Source organism: Pteropus medius, unplaced genomic scaffold, assembly GCF_902729225.1.
Source record: "Pteropus medius unplaced genomic scaffold, Ma_sr-lr_union100, whole genome shotgun sequence".
NCBI lineage: Eukaryota > Metazoa > Chordata > Mammalia > Chiroptera > Pteropodidae > Pteropus > Pteropus medius.
Window position 1 is genome coordinate 51,474,529 of NW_024344378.1, and position 20,832 is coordinate 51,495,360.

General features: G+C 49.3%; 1 long non-coding RNA gene across 1 annotated transcript; it reads left to right on the top strand.

The window, feature by feature from the left end:
* Nucleotides 1–8,881: 8,881 nt before the first annotated feature.
* On the top strand, nt 8,882–10,528 carry LOC120609725 (uncharacterized). Its single transcript, XR_005654820.1, has 3 exons — nt 8,882–8,984; nt 9,348–9,503; nt 9,927–10,528. It is a non-coding gene; the product is annotated as an uncharacterized LOC120609725 (long non-coding RNA).
* The last annotated feature ends 10,304 nt before the right edge of the window (nt 10,529–20,832 follow it).

The window sequence follows — 20,832 nt, forward strand, 5'->3', positions numbered from 1 at the left end:
TTTTCCACAAATGTGTCGGGTGCCCATCAGGGGCTGAGGAGAGAAAGTGATGAATCGAATGGCCCTTCATTCAGACAGGGACATACGGCATGGGGTCCCAAATCAAAAGTGCTGCTTGCCCGCACGCGACCACTCCAGTCTCATAGAAATTCAGACAAGATGGGTCTGGGGAGCTCTGATTCTCCCTGCTTGTTCACTGCTCTGGCTCTGTGCTCCTCCCACCTCGGTCTCTCTCTGATCAATATGGAACCATCTGGGCTTGCCATGAGGCCTAGACAGGAAGGAACAGTGGGCTCAAGGTGACAGAGTGGGGGGTGTGGAGGGTACTATGCCAGAATTCTCCCAAGCAAACTGGCTCCTGCTTTCTTCCTTGGCAAAGACCCAACCTATTCCAATTTACTCAGTTTTAAGGGGAAGGAAAAGAAGCAAGAACCACCGTATGTGACAGGCCTACTGAGCTCCAGGAAGGTTCCAGGCCCTCCTCATGTTTTTCTGACAAGATTTTACGAACAAAGAAAAAATGGCCCACGAAGATGTAGTGACCTGCTCAAGGCCACCCAGCTGACCCAACCCAGGTCTAGAGGGGCAACTCTGAAGTCCACCTGCCCCTCCACTCTGTCCACAAGCTCACAGGCCCTCAGCCTATGCCCAGCAAAGCATCCAGAGGCTGCAGGAAAAGCAGAGAGAGGAATGGTGGGGTGCATGTCCCCCTCGAGGGGGCACAAGGGCTCCAGACCAAACCCAGCTCAGTCCTACGCTTGCTCCTTCCCTGCTCCTGAGTGTGTCCTGCCCTCTCTTCATCTGTGCAACGGGCTGAGGCTGCTATTAGGAATAGGAGGTTCTTGAGTAAATGGAGGACAAAGTCCCTGCTAGACTGTAAAATGCTGTGTTCATGAGAACCAGGGCGACTGAGGGGGCATCAGCCTGGGAGGTCATGAGGAGTTCTGGGGGCCTTCTGCCATGTCACTAGAGTGTACCCCAAGAGCTCACTTGCCTCTCACCCACCCTCTGGTGAGTCATGAACACAAGGCCTTTTGGAGTCCTTATGAGAGAGTCAGTGACTCTTCATATCTCGTTTATCAGAAAAGCTGTGATCCTCACAGCCTCAGTGTCTCTCCCAAGAGCCAAGAGGAAATCAGAGAATGGCAGCCTAGGGAGAAGGGGTGCCCCAAAAGGGTGCTACGTGGGCATTCCTGAAGCATCACCAGTTGAAGCCAATAGCCCCAAGGGAGAGGAGTAGAGATCCTAGAGCAGGTCTGATAGCTCTGCCTGAGGGAGCAGGGGTCCCAGAGCTAGTTGAGAGCCTATCAGCCCACACAAGCCCTTCAAAGAGGGCCTGAACGGAAATGCCAAGGTTTCCTGGGAAGCAGCTAGAGGTCTCTGTTCTAAAGCTCTCTGGCAGTGGGGGCCAAGGCCCAGAGCGGGCAAAGAATTCACCCCAGCCATTTGGCAATGCTGGAGCCATGAGCAGGAACCAGGCCTCCTGGATCCCAGTGCAGAGATCCAGAATCTGGGATCTTGATGCTGAGTCTATCCACCACCCCTGCACTATCCATCTTCCCTTTCGAGAGTTCCTCCGAAGAGGCCAGCTGCCCAGGGTCTTAATGAGCACTTCAAATGACAGGGAACTCACTGCTCCACAAGTAACCCATTCCATTTTCCTCCAGCTCAATTAGAAAGTTATCTATTCATTTATCTATTCATGGAAACCCACTTACTCTTCATATACATGCACACTTTCACTCCCAGACACACAAACACATGCACCCACACAGGTTTTGCACATACAGATAAACCTGCACTACACATACATGTATACACACACACTTTAATGACACACTCCTACATGTGTCTACACACCAGTGTGGCCCCAGTGTGTACCCAGATCGGATCACTCATGCAGACCCTCCCTCTGCCTGCCCACCCCGTTCTGGAATGCCCGAGACTCCATCAGGACGTGGGCAGTGCCTGACAGATTAGCTGACACCGTTGAAGCACAGTAGAAATGACCAAACTCAAGGTGAAGCGTGATTTCTCCCTTCTACCTCAAGTACTTCATTACCTCCCTGACCTCTGATGGCTAATAAAGGTGTCTAATTCGTACGGTACTAAAATAGCCTCCTAATGTGCACCAGGACTATCTCCTCAAATTAACACTATGACAAGTAATGAGGGTCTCCATTAGCTGATATCTGCATGTGGAAATTCTCATTTTTCCAAAGTGGGCTAATGTCTCTGAAAGTCTCCCTTCGGGGAGCCTGCTTTCCCAGGCTGCAGACATGGAGCTGATTGGAAAGCACTAGAACTTGTCACCAGGCTACCACAGACAAACTGCCACCCATCACTCGGAATAACGATTTGGACCAAGAACCACTGGCAACTCTGCCCCAGGAATGGCAGGACAGGCAAGAGGGCCCAAGGTACCCCTGAGCTAACCTGGGTGAGAGCATGCAAGTGTATTCACAGTGGGGATCATGTGGGGAGTCATGGATGTTCCCAGGAGGTTGTAACTCACTTATCCTAGGGAAAGTCCGTGAAGGCTTCTCGAAGGAGGTGGTAGGTCACAGTCATTCCTATTCCATTTAGTGTTTGCATGAACAAAATTGGTAAATTGAATGGGGATATAATGTGGGCCTCCATCTTTGCATTCTTCGATAGTAGTACTAATTTCTAGCATTCCTCCTAAGATTCATTATCGCATCTGATTTACAATCTGGGGCACAGCCAAACCCTCCAGGCCAGAGCATCTTTCCTCTCCACCATGCACAGACACACAGTACTTGTCAAGCTCTGACTCTCACCAACTCCTACGAGACTTCCAACAGGAAATGTTTGAAAGACGCTAAACTAGTCAAAGCTATTCAAGTGACCTCCATCTCCCTCTTCCATGACCTTCACCCTGGACATTCTTCCTTTCCACTTGCATCTTCCTTCTTTCCTTCAGGAAGCCTTCCCTGGTTGAGATGCTCCTACATTATGCTCCCACAGCCCCTGAACTGCCCCATCAGAGAACCTTCCTCGTGAAATTTTCCAGTCTGCCTCCCTACCAGAAAGTGAGCTATGCGAGGGCAGGAGCCAAGCATTCCTGGCATCTTCCACAGTCACAACTATGCCTGTACACAGCTTATCAACCACCTGTATAACTTTATCTCCCTTATCCTATTTGATCTTCCACTGTCTTTGGAGACAGAAAAGTTATTACTAAGATTCCCATTTCATGGATGGAAAGACTGAGATCCTCAGAAGAGGAAGCAGCTGCCCACCATCACATATTGTTAACAGCTGGCAACCGGAGGGCTGCAACAGAGGAATATTCATCGATGCCAAGTCCAGTTCTTTCCTGGGACCCCTGGCACCCCTGGAGTCAAGGGCTGAGTTTGAGAAAAATTGCTGTGCAAAGGGATTGTTCATTTCAAATCATTACACTGCATCTGACCTGCTTTCTGAACAAATGCTAGATTTAGGTGCCCAGCTTCCCAGACGTGGCATATTCCGTGCCCAGCCCTGCCTTTGCAGATAGTTTTAAAAACAGGGTGCAGACCTTTCATCTCTCAGCTGCGAACTCATTGGGGATCTCCTTGGGCCACTGAAGAGACAATCGTGGTCCCTTCTCCACCCTGCAAGATCCTCTCTTGCTTCCCAAAACCAGCCCTCCGGTGGCCATTTTATCTCCTGTCTGTGTGTGCTAGTTTCTGTCAATACCTGCTCATTACAAACACAGCTATCTCCTGTGCACACGCAGCTCCCACACACGGGGGCTTCCTCTCTAAGTCATCCTGGGGTTGCTTATCTAGGCTCAGCAAATCCAGCCCTGCATCCCCTTTCCTGTGTGGATGCCAGCCCGCTCACCAGTGGTATTTCCCAGAATGTCCACACTGCATGACCGGTGGAATGGCCCCACAGTTCTGCTTCCTCTCAGAAATCCCAAGACACAGGGGGATGGAGGGTGCGGGGGCCACCTCAGAGAAGGTCCTCTGCTGCTATTGTTTCTGCGCATCTTTCCTGTGTGGTCTGTGACATGGACTCTCAATCACCTGTTAGCCCCCAGCCTGTTGTCATTTCCTCCAGGAAGCCTTCTCTGATTACCACCACAGCTCTCAGTCATAGGAGTTTTCTGGTTCAATGACGTGACTTAGGATTTATGTCCAGGGTGACCAGGCACAAAAGGCTCCATTAGACATGCTCAGAGATTTGGACTTGATCTTGAGGTCCATGGAAGCCATGGAGGAACTGGAAGCTAGGAAGGAGAATTAGCTCAATTGTGCCTTAGGAAGATTCCTCAGTCTGAAAGGTAGAGAAGCCTTCAGAGGGAAGATCAATGGGTAGCAGAGAAGCAGCCGGGAGACGATGGCAGTGACCAGACAGGACAGAGGTGGTGCTGGCAGTAGGGTAAGGGGCAGCAGGACGAGAAGGAAGCAGGCACAAGGGACAAGGGGCACAAGGAGGAAGAAACTCCCAGTGGCTGATGAGATGAGGGGACTTGGGTGACAAGAAGAATCCAGTGGGCCCCCTAGGATCTGGTCTGGAGGAGTTAAGTGGGTGGTAGTGTGTCACTAAGCTGGCACACCCAGAGTGAGGTAAGAATTCCCTGAGATGGCTTTGAAAGCTATGTGTAAACTATACAGTTCTGCTCAAATAGTATTTTCTTGGCATTTTGTTAAAGATTTCCACTGTGTGTAAAGTTTAGCTAGCAATTCCCAGGTCAGCTCCCAGAGCCCCTGTGCCCACAGGTCCCTCTAACGACCCCTCATAATCCTGCCTCACTCTGAGTCCTGGCTTCTCCTCTCCTCCCCCAGTAAGGAGCCTGACCTCCAACTTCTCAGGGGCTTCCTCTGCTTGCCTCCCACCAGACCCCCTGTGAGTACAGAGCTGCAGAGGTCACCAAGTCCTTTCTCATTCATGAGACCTGCGCAGCCAGTCAACTGAGAGGAACACCACACCCACTTCACCCACCTAGACTGGAGAGGCCTGGCTTAAGAGCATGGGCCAAGACTGACACCCAGGTCTCCAGACAGCTGGTCCAGGGCTCTCCTTGTATCTTCATCCCTGTGGCAGGGCATCTTAGTGGCTAAGATGAGGCTCAGGTCCAGGCCACAGATACTCAAATATGGCTTTGTGACTTAATAGCTGATGCCACGAGTGATTCGCTTATCCTCTCTGTGCCTGCTTCATCATCTTTAAGAAAAGAGATAACAATAGTAGCTACCTCACCGATGGGTTTGAGGCTCAAATGAGTGGCTACAGGAAATTTCTTAGCCTGGTACCTGCCCTATGGTTACTGCTAAAATTTCCACATTGCCTGGGGACCCTCCCTGGCCCAGGTGAGGGGAAACAATCAGTCAATAAGTCTGGCCCACATTCAAGGGGAGGGGAATTAGGCTGTACTTTTAAAGGGAGGGGTGTCAAAGAATAATGGGCACATATTAAAAGTCTCACATTTGGCACCTATATGGGATGAAATACGACCTAATTGTTATTAGCCGTGGTGACAGCTGGGTTTAGCACACAAGCTGGCCTCACCTCAAAGTCCTTGCTCTTAAATACTATCTCACGGTACACACTAGGCCATGTGGGTGATATCATACACCCTCTCTCCAAGGGTAGCAGCAGGAACCTCTGTTATTCCAACACTCCTGTGCCTGGACCTCAAAGAAACCAAATCTGCCTCCTCCAGGGCCTGCTAGAGGCTGCCCCTCCTGTCTGCTCCCCAAGTGCCTCACTCTGAGCCTTAGAGGCGACCTTGCCTACCCAGCTACCCGGTGACGGTGAAGGGAGTTGCACTCCAGTTCAAGGGTGCAGACTGGCCCTTATCGCAGGAGAGTGATGTCTGCGGCTCTGAGCCACAGATCCTGCTTGCCTGGTCAGCACTCTGAGGCAGGCAGGGTGGCAACAAGAGACAGACATTGCACTTGACAAACTCTTCATGTGTCTGGGTGGCCAGGCAGAAGCAGAATGAAATCAGAAGGGGAGAGGGGAGTGGTGAGCCCAGTGTCCTGGCCAGGTGCTGAGTGGACATACCAGGCTTCAGGAGAGAGAATCTAAGAGAGAGAAAATTGGTTGCCTTGGTCATAAAGGGGATTGATTGACCAGGGACCCATCTTGCCTGCTGGGGTCAGTGGAGTGGCCTTGGCAGGTCTCCTTCTAGGTACCCTCAGAGACTTCATTTCACCAAGATTCAATTAGCTAATAAGTTGTGCTGGGATGGGAGGAAGCAGGCGGAAGTTTTCCAATTATGAATGCCAGAGGAGAAGGCTTTAGGGACCCAAAGAGGCCTGAACTCGACCCTTCTCCATGGGAAGAAGAGGCTCTAGAGAAGAATATACCTTGGCTTTGAACTCAGATATGGCTGAGATTAAATAATCTCCTTGGGCAAGTCCCTTCACCTCACCAAGTCTGCTTCCCCGTCTACCAAGCATAAGGGGCAATCACATTTATTGAGAGCCTGCTACATGCCACCTATCTTCCAGGTGTTAACTCATTTAATCAGAGCCATCATCCCAAGAGGCAGCTACTAATATTAGCATGTTACAGATGAGGAAACCAAGAGAGAGAGAAGGTGGGTTACTTGCCAAAGTGACCAAGCTTATGAGCAACAGACAGGAGTTGAGCTCAGGCAGTCTGGTTTCAGAATCCTGACCATGACCCTGTGCCAAGGCATGAAAGGGCTCTTTGAGGAGCCTTTCTCCCTAAAAGAACGTTGAATGCAGTGAACACTGAGGAAGGCTCCTGCACATGCCCTGTGCTAGCCAGCCTTTGGGAGGGTTTTGAGATGTGCCCTGCAGGTCCAGGTCCTGTGGGCTCCCAGCCTGAGTGTGAAGGTAGAAGACTCAGAAATGCCTCTAGTTGAGAGAAGATGGAGGGACAGCTAGGGGAAAGGCCCCCAGCATGCGGGGGCTTCTGAGTCTTCCACTTAGCTAATAGTAGGTAGGAGGTGAGCAGATGGGGATGTGTCCGAGAAAGGGAGAACCTATACCTGGTGAGCAACTAGGCTTGAATAAGAGCTAAGAGGTGAGAGGCTAGCAGACACACAGGGCTAAAGGAGCAGACCTACAAAAAGGATCTCCCACTCCAAAAAGTCCTCCAATACCTGGCCAGGATCGTGGTCACAGTAAGCAGCCACCAGGTACACAGCTTCAGAGAGTAATGAAAGAAGCAGGCAGCTCCACGCGGCCTGGCACACAGGCTCAGGCCAGCCCCTGTCCCTGCCCAGGCAGGAGCTCTGAGCCTTACACCTGAGGGGTGCCACCCTCCTCCCAGTAGCTTTTGCTCCCATCTTCCAGCCACCTGAGACCCCACCCCTTAAATCATTACTCCAGATCATTAAACTGGAAGTCTGTAATGCTGACACTCCCTCGGAGAGCATTTATCTGGAAAGTCATAAAATCACACCATGGACAGTAATTAACAATTAGAGATGTTTATTCCTCAGCCGTCTCTGGCCTGTGGGAGTCTGTCGTGGGGACAGAGGCCAGCTTCCCTCTCCAGAGTGAAAATGGGTGGCTGCCACAGCTGGGTTCTCACCATCAAGACTTTGCCAATAATGGAGTAAAGGTCACCCCTGCAGCCCCTCACTGGAATCCTGGGTGGTTCTCCAAGCCACCTTCCAAATGAACCCACCCAGGCTAGCTCCTAACACCTAACCATTCCTACCTCCATGCTTTTGTATGAGCTGTGCCCCTCACCCCGAAAGCCTTGCCACCTCCAGGGAGCCCCATCCTGACCACTCTGGTTATAGATCTCCCTCTCAGCCCCTTGGGACTCCCACCTCTGCTGACATTCACCTAGACATGTAGACTTCTCAGTGTACATCCTTTGGCTGCACTTTAGTCACTCAGCCAGACTGAGTTCTCCCATAGTGTAGAAACTCACTTGTCTCCCATCCTCTGCCCCTCCATCCTCCCATACCTAGCACAGAACCCTGCATCTATAAGTCCTCAAAAATGAACCATAACGCAGAATGTTAGAGCTGCAAGAGTACCCCTCCCCCCAATTTTTACACAACACTCTGCGTGCATGGACATTTGTATGCAGCGCTGAGGAATTGACCCAGGTTCTTTCTCAAAAGGACAGGTGACTTAGACAAGGCCAAGGACCAGTGAAAACCAGCTTGGAAGATGGAGACCTGGATTAGAAGTTAGGAGCTTTCATATGATCTGACAGTGCTTGGGGTGGTGGAGCCAGAACTCGAACCAGCGTCTTCAGGCTCCCAGGTCTGGCTCTCCGGAAAGCATGATGGCCCACCTGAGGTCACCCGGAGAAGGATAGACAGGATGCTAGGCTCTAGGAAATGGGCTGGCTCTACCATTGACACTCTATGTCACCCCAGGCATGACCCTGAACCCTTGTGCCTCAGAGGGAAGAGATGAGTAGAGTACAAATCCCCTGGCGCACAGGCAAGGTCTGAGTAGAGTAGCCAGGCCAAAGCATCCATCTAACATAAAACCAGATGGATTAGGGTTGGGAGAGGGTTCTGGGGGCTGAGCAGGCCTCTCATTCCTCCTTGGACACAGGTACCAACACATGTGCTGCCCCTTCCCACCCAGTCTGCCTGGCTCCCTGTAGGCTATGGCTGCTTATGGCACTCTCAGGGAGGAAGTGAAGGTCAGGCCAGCTCGCCAGACCCCTGGTCCCCTAGCACTGGCATTCACCTACCCAGACCCACTGCTTCCGCAGACTGAGCCAACTGCCAGGGCAGCCCCCAGTTTGACTCATGAATGTTCTTATCTATTCCGAGCAGCCAGCACCCACCCACCCACCCACATACCACATACAGCCTCTCCTCTGACCTGTGAGTCACTAAGGCCCAAGTGTTAGATCATCCAGTCTAGCCTTGCCTAGAGATTTCCCCCCACAACACTCAGTAGAGACAAAGAGAGCCCGGCGCTCTGAAAAGCTGTGCATCAGAACTTGCCTTGGAAACCAAGAGCCCATGGCATGTTAAAGGCTCAGACAAGGCTTCTAGGAGAAAACAAGACAAGGTTCAGGTGTGTGTTTGCATATGTGTTTTATGAGCATGGAGAGAGATGGGTAAAGACACAGCCCAGGCCACTAGCGTCACTTGCTGTGCAGAGTGAGAATTATGGAGAGTGGCAACTATTGGCATCTGCTTTCTACAACCCTACATTCCTCGTTCGTTACAGTAAGGATGCATTTCTTTTGAAATTAAATCAATTATTTAAGTAAGGGAGTATTAGGAAAAGAAAACTGTTGAACTTTGTTTAACCCAGCATTTCCCAAACTTATTTGATGATGAATTGTTCTGTATACTGCCTAAAAGCATCCACTGGAACTGGGGATGTGCATGAAATATACTTTGGAGAATTATAAACTTGTCTCGTTTTTAATAGATAAAACCACGGTTCCTTCTGACTCTGAAAGCCAGAAAGGAGAAGGAGCTTGCAGAATCCAGACGCCCCATCAATATCAGGGTTAGACTGAAGCCATAGCTCCCTCAGCCCTGAACCACATCCTGCTGCTCTGCCCTGTTCCCTCTTTGAGCTGGGGTAAGCTGTGGGCAGGGGTGATATAGCAGTAACAGGAGAAACACCTGGTAGAAAGAGAGTGACAGGACCACAGAAGAATGGGGTCCTGTCACAGAACCATTGCCGGGGGCTTGGGGGAGAGCAGTGGGCACAAGCCCTCCTGAGAAGGAGAACTGAAAATCAGGTGGGGCTGGATTGCCTCTGACATCCTGTAGTCAAGTATTAACATCCCCACTCCAGCCCCTTTCAGCTCTGTAAATCCAGGCAGGTTGTTTAATTCTGAGCATGAAAAGATAAAAGAACCACATTTTTATACATGGAGGCATGAGTTAGGGGCCAGATGGGATGACTTTTAAGATCCCTCCAGACCAAATTTCCAGGACTCCGAGCTTCACAGTGATCACTTTTGGTACAATCCTGTGAATTATCACCTCCACTTTACAGGTAACATAACTGAGACCCAGAAAGGGTAATTGACTTCTTTGAGATCAACAGAGAAAATATGGAGTCCAAGACTGCCATCCTGCCACTGGCCTTGCCATGAGGAGTGCTCTGCTTCGTTGCCTCAGGAACTGCTGCTTACATCTGAGCCAGCCCCAAAGTCAGACCACCTGGATTTCAAGTACTGGCTTCACCTTTTACCAGCTGTAAGGCAATTGATTAACCACTCTGAGCCTCAGTTCACTCCTTTGCAATTGGGAATACCACCTCATTGGTTGCATGGCATAGGCCATTCTAATTCAGCGTGGAGCCCGGCACACTTGGGCCTTGGAAAACAAGAACTATTATTGTTACTCTAACTCTAAATTATCCCATAGTCGAGAGAAAAAGGATAAGTGGGGATTGAACCCAAGTATATTGGCCTGGGGGTCCAGGAACCTGTGTGCCCCAGACAGAACCCAAGACTGCCTTCCACAGACTGAGCCAACTCCCAGGGATGCAGCTAATGTGCTGCCTGCCCATTTGAGGCTCCCATTTGGAACCTCAATTTCCCCACCTGTAAAAGAGGGGCTGGACTGGATGATCTCTGGGAGCCCTCAGGTCTATCATCGGGATGAAATAGGGTCTCCATGAGTTGCTTTTTTCCCACCATGGGCCGGAGAAGCAGCCTGTTATGGGAGGTGTGTGTGTGGATGATGACCTAGGGGAAGAAGGGGCAGAGTAGGGACAGAAGTAAAGAGAACATGAATGGGGCATTTCCTGTATGCCAGGCACTATTCTAGGAGCTTTCTATAGATTAACTCATTCAGTCCTCAGAAGGAGCCTATGAGGCCTAAATCGTTAACCCATTTTACAGACAAGAAAATTGATATCCAAAGAGATTAAGTAACATGCTCAAGGTCACAGGATGGCTTAGGTACACTTTCAAGGAGGTGAGTGGGAATCCCATCTCGGAACCAAGTTTGCCTCCACTCAGGGTCTATTGAGTTTCAGGGTCATTGTACCCATGTCAGGAAATGCAGAACCTTTTCCCTGTGGGGCTTGTAGAGGGTCTCGCTGCCTTCACATCACCAGGAAGGAGACCCCTGCTAGCCTGAGAAAAAAGCTGGATCTGAACTGCTTTGTGTAGTGGCCACTGGGACAGGTTGCTGCTCCATCCACTGCTACCTGGGTCACGTCAGCCCAGCAGCCCACACTATAGCCACACACTCCAAAGTATTTTGTTCCCTGATGCCGTGTGTGGAATATTTGTCAGCTCTTGACGCTAATATTATTTAAGGCCCAAAGTCTAATGTAAGGCTTCCTTTTAGCAAGATTGTCTCATTTAATAAAACTCCCTGTCTCTGTTCCCCCAAGGTAATCACGTTGATGATAACGCATTCCCCGTGCTCTGATTTGATCTGGGAATAGAATTATCACGCAGTTTTGCTTTGTTGTCAGATCTGTGTTTTTATTTTTTTCTCTATAATAAATAAACAGGAAGCCATCCAGGTGAAAGGCAGTCTTCTGCTCAACTGGGACTTCAGTCACTGGCCTACTAACTGGGTCACACCTAGACCTCAGGAGTCGTTCACTCACTCATTCATTCATTCACTCATTCGTTCATTTACTCTTTCATTGACTCAATCGACAAATATTTTCCCAGTGTCAGTACCCTAGGCTGTACCCAGGCTCTGAGCTGGGACTTGGGGTGGACTAAGACAGAAAAGCCCTATCCTTAAGGAACAGATGGCTTAGTAGAATGGCCCTGCCCCCTCATCTTCCTGTGAGTGCTCCCCACTCTGAGGTGGCACAAGTTAGCAGCCAGGAGAAAACTTGGACACTCTCACTCATGAAAGCAATGCTGAGAGGAGATCTGAGCTCACGGGGGGGCCCTGCCCCTATGTCTCTGTGTCCTAGAGCAAGTCACCTGATCCATTTGAGTCTGTCGATTCACAGAAGGGAAAGACAGTAATGAGTGCAGGAGCTCAGGGGCAGACAGAGCTGGGCTTAAATCCCAGCTCTGCCTCCTGCTCATTGTGTGACCAAGAGCAAGTCATTTTACCCTGAGGCATGGTGCCACCATCTGAGACATGACCTACTTCACAGAGATGTTGTAGATAGGGCCAGGATGAGAGGTACAACCGTTAGAGTAGCTCACTGCAGGAGGAGCCACCCTGCACTGGCCTCCAGAAATTTCGAGCGCTCATAAAAAGGAGGAAGATTAAATGAGATGATGTAGAACAAGTGCTCGGCTCATGGTAAGCGTCCAGTAAACTTGCTGTCGTCGTCGTCATTGTCATCATCATCATCATCATCATATTACTCATCAAGTGAGTAACAAAGCTGTTTAAGACTCTAGGGGCCTAGACTGGTGGGTGCGCAGAACTAATGCTGGGCTGGGAATTCTCATCTCACATGCTGTGTAATGAGGGCAAGTCCTAGGTGTCCAGCTGTTACCTATCAACCCCATGCCTGTGAGCAGGTGGAAGGGAATGTCACTCGCCCCTCTGTGTCATCTGTTACTGAGATGGTTGACCCAGGAAAGGCCGGGGGCCTGGTGGGCCTCAGAGAGTCCCCTAGCCTGGACATGCACGAACAAGGTCATGAGGCTGGCAGCTGAGCCCAGCAGGCAAAGGAGGGGGTTGTTCAAGGGCTCCAGCAGAACCAGGCTCTGCAGCTTGGCAGGCCCTGCTGTGTGATGAGCTCCTCCTGATGACACATCATTAGTGATGCCCTGGAAAAGGAGACAAGACATAGAGCCTGGAATTCTGGGTTCAGATCCTGCCTCCTCCAGATACTCATTATGGGATTTGGGGCACTCTGAGCCTCAGGTTCCTCCCATGACCTATAGTAGTATATCAGTGATGGTTCTGGCAGAAAATGGTCACTCCATTTCCTAAGAGAATTTAATGAAAGGACTTTTAAAAAGCATGGGAGCTGCTACCATCAAAACATCATCCCTAGGGGCTAAAAAAAAAAAAGCAGGGGGTGGGTGGGGTGGGGGATGAGAATGACTCCAGAACCCCGCTGTGGGGGGGAAAAAAAGATGACAGACCAATAGGAGCTGTGGCTTTGGTAAAGGAATACATCATCACTGACCCACAATCCAGCAGGGAGAAAACCACGAAATGTTTGTTGATTGAACCAGTGAGTACATGAATGAATGAGTCTGACCAACTTATTCATCCTGTGGCAGATCTCATCTTCTAAATGACTGCTTCGATTCTCCCATCCCACACACTCTTCTTACAATGAGAATTCAACACTCCTCGAATCTGAGCACAGTTGTGATTACAGCAGAAGTGACACTGTGTGACATCTGTTAGATTATAAAAAATGATTTGGCTTCCACCTGGCTCTCTTTGGAGTGCTCACTCTTGGAAACCAGCCACCATGTCATGAGGAAGCCCAAGCAGCCACAGGGAGAGGCCACATCCAGGTGTTCCAGTAACTGCTATGCTGAGGTCCCAGCCCATAGTCAGCGTAATTTGTCACCCTGTGAGTGAGTGAGCCTTCAGCCTTTGAGGCTTCCAGCCTGAGGTCCCAGACACCATGGGGCGGAGACAAGTTGTCCCTACTGTGTACTTTCTGAATTCCTGACCCATGGAATTGATAAGCATAATAAAATGATGGGTTTTTAAGCCACAGTGTTTCAAGCAGTTAGTTACAAAATTTTTTTTTTGCTTCAGTCCCTAGGGACCACCCTTTCAGAGCACAGAGCCAGCTGGAGAAGGGTGGAGAAGGCATATAAGGGGGAAATGGAGAAAATCTAACACACAGATAGAATATATAGGGCAAAGGTTTTAGGACTCAGAATTTGATGGGTGCTCCATCCAGCGTGGCAGAATCTAAAAACTCATTCTTACATAAAAGTTAGTAACCTGCTAACCTGCACTCTTGTCCCGGCGCCTAAATAGCCTTTTGCATGTCCTGCCTGTCTTCCCCACGCCCCAGCCCAACCCAGCTCTGCCCACGCTACCAGAAAACCAGCACACCCCTCTTACTTGGTCACTCCCTGACTTCTAAGCTGGTGCTGCCCCCATCCCCAGGGCACCCCAATACAAACTCCTTGGCCAGTGGAAGCTCTGCATACTCTAGCCTGGCAGGAGGAAGAGGCGGGTGACAGGGGTTGCCTGGAGGGACTGGCCTTCTCACTCTGCTTTCCATGCACCAGGCACATGCACACCCCTTTTCCTCCCCCTCACCTGGAATTCCTTCCTCACCACACATCTAATGCTACTTCTGTTATGACCTTCAAACAATTGCCTCACTGCTATGGACTGCATGTTTGTGTCCCCTTAAAATTCATATGTTGGGCTCTAATCCCCAATGTGATGGTATTTGGAGGTAGGGTCTTCGGAAGGTAATTAGGTCATGAGTGTGGAGCCTTCATGATAGGATTAGGTGCCTTTATAAGAAGAAACAGGGACAGATGACCATCTGCAAACCAGTAAGTAGGCCCTCACCAGACACTGAATCGGCCAGCTTCCTGACCTTGGACTCCCAGCCTCCAGAGCTGTCAGAAATAAAGGTTTGTTGCTTAACTGCCAGTCTGTGATATTTATTATGGCTGCCCGGGCTGACTGAGACACCCACTACCTCTACCACCTTCCTCCTTTCCGGAACCCTGTCCAAAGATACGCATAACTGTAATTTTTCTGAAAATGCCAATAGGAGACTTTGAGGGCAGCATCTGAAGAGGAGAGCTAGCGTATGCAAGATTTGTCTCCCCAGAAATCTAGAAGGGTCTGCTCTCTATCCCACATGTGCCTCTGTCAGCAGTCCTGGGCAGGACTCACAGCTGTGTGCTAGAAAGTCATCGCCAATGCCATGAAGCCCTCCTGCCTCACCTGTGCACCCACAGCATCCACATATGCTCTCCCGGCCCAAACTCCCCATATCACAACTAATAGCTCCCTGAACCATAACTGCCACATGAGCAGTCTTCCTAACATTCCTAATAAAATAGTATCCACATTTAGTATTTCAGTCACTGTTAACAAAAACATTGCTCTTCCTCATTTGATCCTCACAACACTGAGAAAGTTTCTAGCATTATTCCCACTTCACATGTGGAACAGGCTCAGAGAGGGGCGGTGACTTGCCCAAGGTAACCAAAGCAGTGAGCACCAGAGCCAGGACTCGGAGCCAATCTGGCTGACTCCGAGGCTGCTGCTCTCCCCTCTCTTAATGGTTCCTCACCCGCTCCAGCTCCACTGAGCATGGGGCTGAGCACAAAGCAGGCACTCGATAAATATTTGTGGAACTGAACAAAACCTCAACAAATTCTCATTGCATGAATAAAGCTCTGATAGCAAATGGAAACCAACCACCTCAGTGATTTCCAATTCAAACACCACCATCCGCTCTGTGCATTCTGATGTACTGATGTCTTTTGTTTTTTTGGAAGGGTTTTGTTTCCTTCAGCATCAAGTCAGCATGAAGAGGTACATGGAGTCCCCTGGGGAATCGTTTCTGCTCAGCATTTCAGATGTGAGATAGGGAAACATTCTAGAACAAATAGATTCTGGTTATCATAACACCACTGAGAGAGACTCCAGTCCCATTTAACAAATGACAAATTCAGGCCCCAGAGTTAAGGGACATGTTTGAGATCACTCAGAGAGAGAGGGCCCACACAAGCTGTCTTGATCCCCAGGAAGGGGCTTGCAATTCCCCGGGCTCACACCACTTCCAAAGTGACCAGCTCTGAACCCCATGGCCTCAGAAGACGAATAGAGGGAGCGGCTCTAGGGAAAGTGTGGCATTCTCGTTTGATTAGAGGGCTGGTCTCTGAATCTGGCAGAGATCTGAAAAAAGCTTCTCCAAGGTAGAGGCCTCATCATCTCCACACACGCCCTTCTGCCTCCCCTTACCCATCTCTGCATCCAGCAGGCAGATCATCAGTGTATATAGACTGAATATCCTAAAACAAGCTTTGCAGAGGAAAGGGAGAGAACTTAGTTCTCAGAGGACTGTGGCGATGAGAGGGCTCTCCTTGCCAGGGAATAAGTGACTGGAGACTCTCTCACCCCAATCTCCACTGGAATGTCATACCCCCACCTCTGGGATAGGAGGAACTATGATAGAGTGGACTCAGCCTTAGGTTGGAAAGCAAAAGCCCCCTCGTCCTTTGATTTCTTATATGACCTTGGGTAAGACCTTTCCGAACCTCAGTTTCCCACTTGTAACTACCTCTAGGAGTAAACGTTCATCTCCAGAGGTGAAATGATAACACTTAACATTTTGCTTGCTTTATGATTAGCTCCCCGGCCCCTGGTCCTAATTCAAGCTGTCCAGGGCCTGTATTGGGGGCCCAGGGGTCAGTCACCCTGGCCTGGGCCAGCAAAAGGCCAGCCTGGATGGCCAAGTATGGCTGCTCATGGCAACTGAACTCAGACTGCATCCAAGGGGCAAGGTCAAGTCTAATCTGAGCAGAGAGCCACACCAGTTTCTCAGAAGCAGTATTAAGCATCAACACAGAAGGGAGACAAGGCAGAGGGTCAAGAAGCTGGCAACAGGGCAGTGAGGCCAACAGTTCTGGAATAGGCTGTGAACAAGACCCATTCTTGCCAAGGAATGATCACCTAGTATAGGGCCTAGCAGGCTATAGCCCATAGAACACGGACTGGACTGCCAGGGATCTGTATGGCCGAGGCTGGAGGGAGACAGGCCTGGGGGCCCAGAGCAAACCCAGCACCAGCACTCTTTAGCCTGTAAATCGAATCCTGGGTCAGCCTGGGAATAATGTGCTCAGAAGTATTGTGTATACACATAGTTATATCTTGCCTTGTTCAAGAAAAATCATTTAAAACATATACAAATCCATGTGGGATTTAGAAAGATATTTAAAGGACAGAAATAAAACATAAATTTGAAATGGATAGGAAAATAAGAAGCAAAACAGAGGAAAGAACACTAAATAAACCAGAAATCTGGCTAATTCAAATACAAAGACTACAAAGTCCTAAATGTTATTTCAAAGGATCAAAATTTAGATCTGAGCTTCCCAGTAGCAAATGCAAAAGGGAAAAACTGGTCAGTTGCACAAAATCCATAAAATAAAAAATAATTATATAAAGCCCAATATTTAAGAAAATTGTAACTACCTCTGGTTATACAGCAGTAATTTTTCCTAGCAGTCTTCATCATAAAATTCTCAGAATAGACACAAAGACAAATCTCATGGAGACGTTTTCTGAAGTGTGACATCATACAGACAGTTCAATAAAAGCAGTCCTACAAGGACCAAAATAACATGCTATGAAAGTCATCCATCCTCTCCTGGCCTAGCTTAAGGGACAGGAAAATGAGGCTGGGGTATTTTCAGCAAGGAGCATTATTGCTATTACTGCTAATAGCATTTGCTATTTGTTTATCTAAAATTCATTTGTGCAACCTGTATTTACTGAGCACCTGATTAATGCCAGCATTATATGGGACATTGAAGAAGCAATGGTGAGCAGGACAGACATACACCCTGGCCTCCTGGGCCTTAAGGTCTTGGAGGGAACCTGTAAGCAGTCAGTCAGTTACAGACTACACTATAACAAGGGTCCTGACAGGGAGCCCAGAGCATTATGGGAGAGCTGACGGAAGTACTCGAGGGAGAGCTGATACTGCACATCAGGGAAGGCTGCCTAAAGGAAATGAAGCCTAATGTGGGCCTATAGGATAAGCAAAATTGGCCAGAGAGAGACCTGACAGGAGACGTAGCAGTGGCTGGACCACCAGAAGTCAGGATACTGAAGAATCCATCACTGCCCAGAGTTGCCACTGTAAACTGCCTTGGGAGGGGCCCCAGAGGATGGGCCTGGATGCATTAGGCCCATTACCTGGCCAAACTGTCAGGACTGACCTCAGGGAAAATTGTGAGTGTGAACCAGCAAGGAGCAAATGCCCCAACGCCCTCTCTGAGTCCTTTCAACTCCTGGGTGGTATCCCTTCTCCACTTCTCAGGGCTTGGCCCCATTGCCCCAGGCTCAGGGATGTAGGGCCCTCTTGGGTTGTTCACAGCCAGGCCCTCTTGGGTTGTTCACAGCAAGCCACCCCCAGTTATGGAAACCACCTTGATTGTTTTAGAGCCAAAAAGTCCCTTTGACATCAGCCAGCCCAACTCCATCATCTCACAGAGGGGAAAACAGAGACCAAGAAATGGGATGGGAGTTGTTCAGAGCCACACAGGCAAAGACTCCAGAAGTTCAGAGGCATAAGATAGCAGACATAAGAAGGAGACCAGGCAAGTCAGCCAGGATTCCTAGGAGGAAACACAGAAGAAAACTCCAGAAGAGGCTAAACAAAAATGGAAGAAAGAGTCCATATCTCAGACCATGGGCATGGCCCACACCCCTCAGTTTCCTAATCTAGTCAATGGCGATAATACTGACCTGCCCCACAGGGTTACTGGGGGGACTGGAGAGCACGTTGGAAACTGTAAAGTCCTGTGTACATGGAGATGGCACAAGGGGCCAGAAAGAGGGTGACTTCAGGGATAACAATAATGAGCCACACTGATGAGAGTATCGTGTGTGAGGTATTGCTCTGACAATAAAACTCTGAGGTGGGTATTTAATATTGCCATCTTACAGACTAAAAAACCTGAGTACCCCTCCTTATCCACAGGGATACCTTCCAAGATCCCCAGTGGATGCCTGAAATTGTGGACAGTACCTAACCCTACATATACTATGCTTTTTCCTATACCTATATACTTATGATAAAGTTTAATTTTATAAATAAGGCACAATAGTAAGAGATGAACAACGATGATAATAAAATAGAACAAGTATAACAATATACTGTAATAAAAGTTACGTGAATGGCTTTGGGGCCTTTATTAAATAAAATAAGGGTTACTTGAACGCCAGCTCTGCGAGAGCATGACAGTTGATCTGATAATTGAGACGGCTGTTAAGTGACTAACAGACGGGAAACATACACAGTGTGGACATGCTGGACAAAGGGACAATTCACGACGTCCCAGGTGCGGGACAGCATGAGATTTCATCACACTATTCAGAAAGAAGTACAATTTAAAACTCATGAATTGTTTATTTCCAGAATTTTCCATTTAATATTTTTTTGGATTGCAGTTGACCGCGGGTATCTGGAACCTCAGAAAGGAAAACCATGGATAAAGGGAGACTACTGTAACTTGTCAAGATCTCACAGCTGACAAAAGGTGGAGCGGGGATCAGGACTCCCAATCATACACCAGAGGGCCTGAGGCAGACGCAGATTTGGGAAGATTAGCTCTGAGAAAGGAATAGGGAGAGGAAGCTGAACCAATAGAACCCCCCAGAGATGTAGAGTCTCATTTTGGAGCAACGCTTTGTGCTAAGGGTGTGAGCCTAGCCAGCCTCCTAGGGACAGTAAGGAAAAAAATGGTCTGGGTGGGACCCCTGAGATGATCACATGATACATCTCAGTTGATACAGCTGTCCTGGTTATCTATTGCTGCATAACAAATCACCTCTAAATGTTACTCTGCTCCCAGATTCTGTGAATTGGGGGTTCAGACAGAGTATAGCATGGATCATTTGTCTCTGCTCTATGACCTTGGGGGCTTCAGCTAGGGAGGCTGGATGGCTGGGTTCTCTTGGGACTATTGACCAGAGTGCCTATGCATGGCCTCTCCATGTGGCTTGGGCTTCCGCACAACATGGCAGCTGCAGACTAGTGAGTCTTCTTACTTCTTACATGATGGCTTGGGGCTCCAAGAACAAGTGTTCCAGAGAACAAATAGGAAGTTTGCATAGTCTTTACCTACTTAGCGTCACTTCTGTCATTCTCTGTGGAGTGAAGCCATCACAAATCTGTCCAGATTCAAAGGGAGGGGACATAGACTCTACCTCTCAATGGGAGGAGTGTTAAAGAATTTATGGCCACCTTTTTAAACAACCGTAGTTGCCATGGGTGGACCAGCATCCTAGTAGGGGAGCACAGCAGGGGTCCATCCCTCCACAGCAGATTTATAGAGGCTGAAAGAAGTCATGGTCAGTAAGGGCAGACCCAGACCCCCACCAGGCCCACCTGGGCCTCCTCTATCTTTGCTCTTGGTCTCTTGCACCCTACCTTTGACTCGAACATCTTCCCCTAGAATGACCAAGAGGTTAGACAAGGCACTTACAAAGATAGGGCCTCAAATTTCGCCTCTGTCACAGTAGGATGACCTTGAGAGAGTCATGTGACATTCCAGTGCCTCAGGGTCCTCACTGCATAAAGGTGGATGCTTCCCCATTCTCCAACCCAAGGTTCTAAGGAGGAACAAAAGAGAGAATATACATGAGACCCAGACACCCAGTAGGATCCCAGCAAATGCTGGTTTCCTTCCAGGGAGAATGGAGTGGGACAGGGTGCCACATGCAGGAAGAAAATCTAAGGACCTGACTCACCGAGTTCTCTCCCAGGGACTTAATCAGAGCAGCGTGTCTGCACTTGAAGCTGCAGCAGACACCTCTCTGGCCTGTGGCTCCCCAGCTCTAATTACAGCTTTCTGGACACATTTCCTGTTTGGGAGCTGGCAAGGTCCCCTCAGAGGAGCCACAAATAATGAGCAACTGACTACAGAGCCTCCATCCATGGGGGCACTGACCCCGGAGCAGGCTCAAGCAGGCCCACCTCAGAGGGCAGAAGGCCCTCAAAGTCTCAGTCCTGCCACACACAGACACAGACACATGACCACCACCATAGCCACAGGATTCCCCAGTCTCTCCTTGCACAGCTCCAGTGTCAGGGAGCTCACCATCGCACAGGCAGCCTCCTAACCTCTGGACAGGACAGGTGGTTAGAAGCACACCCTAAGTCAGCCTGGCCTTCAAATTCTAGCTATCAGTCCCTAAGTCCACCAAGAATAAGGCAACATGGGACAGAAGAAAGGGCACTGCCCTGGAATCAAGAGGAACTGAGTTCAAATTCTGACTCTACC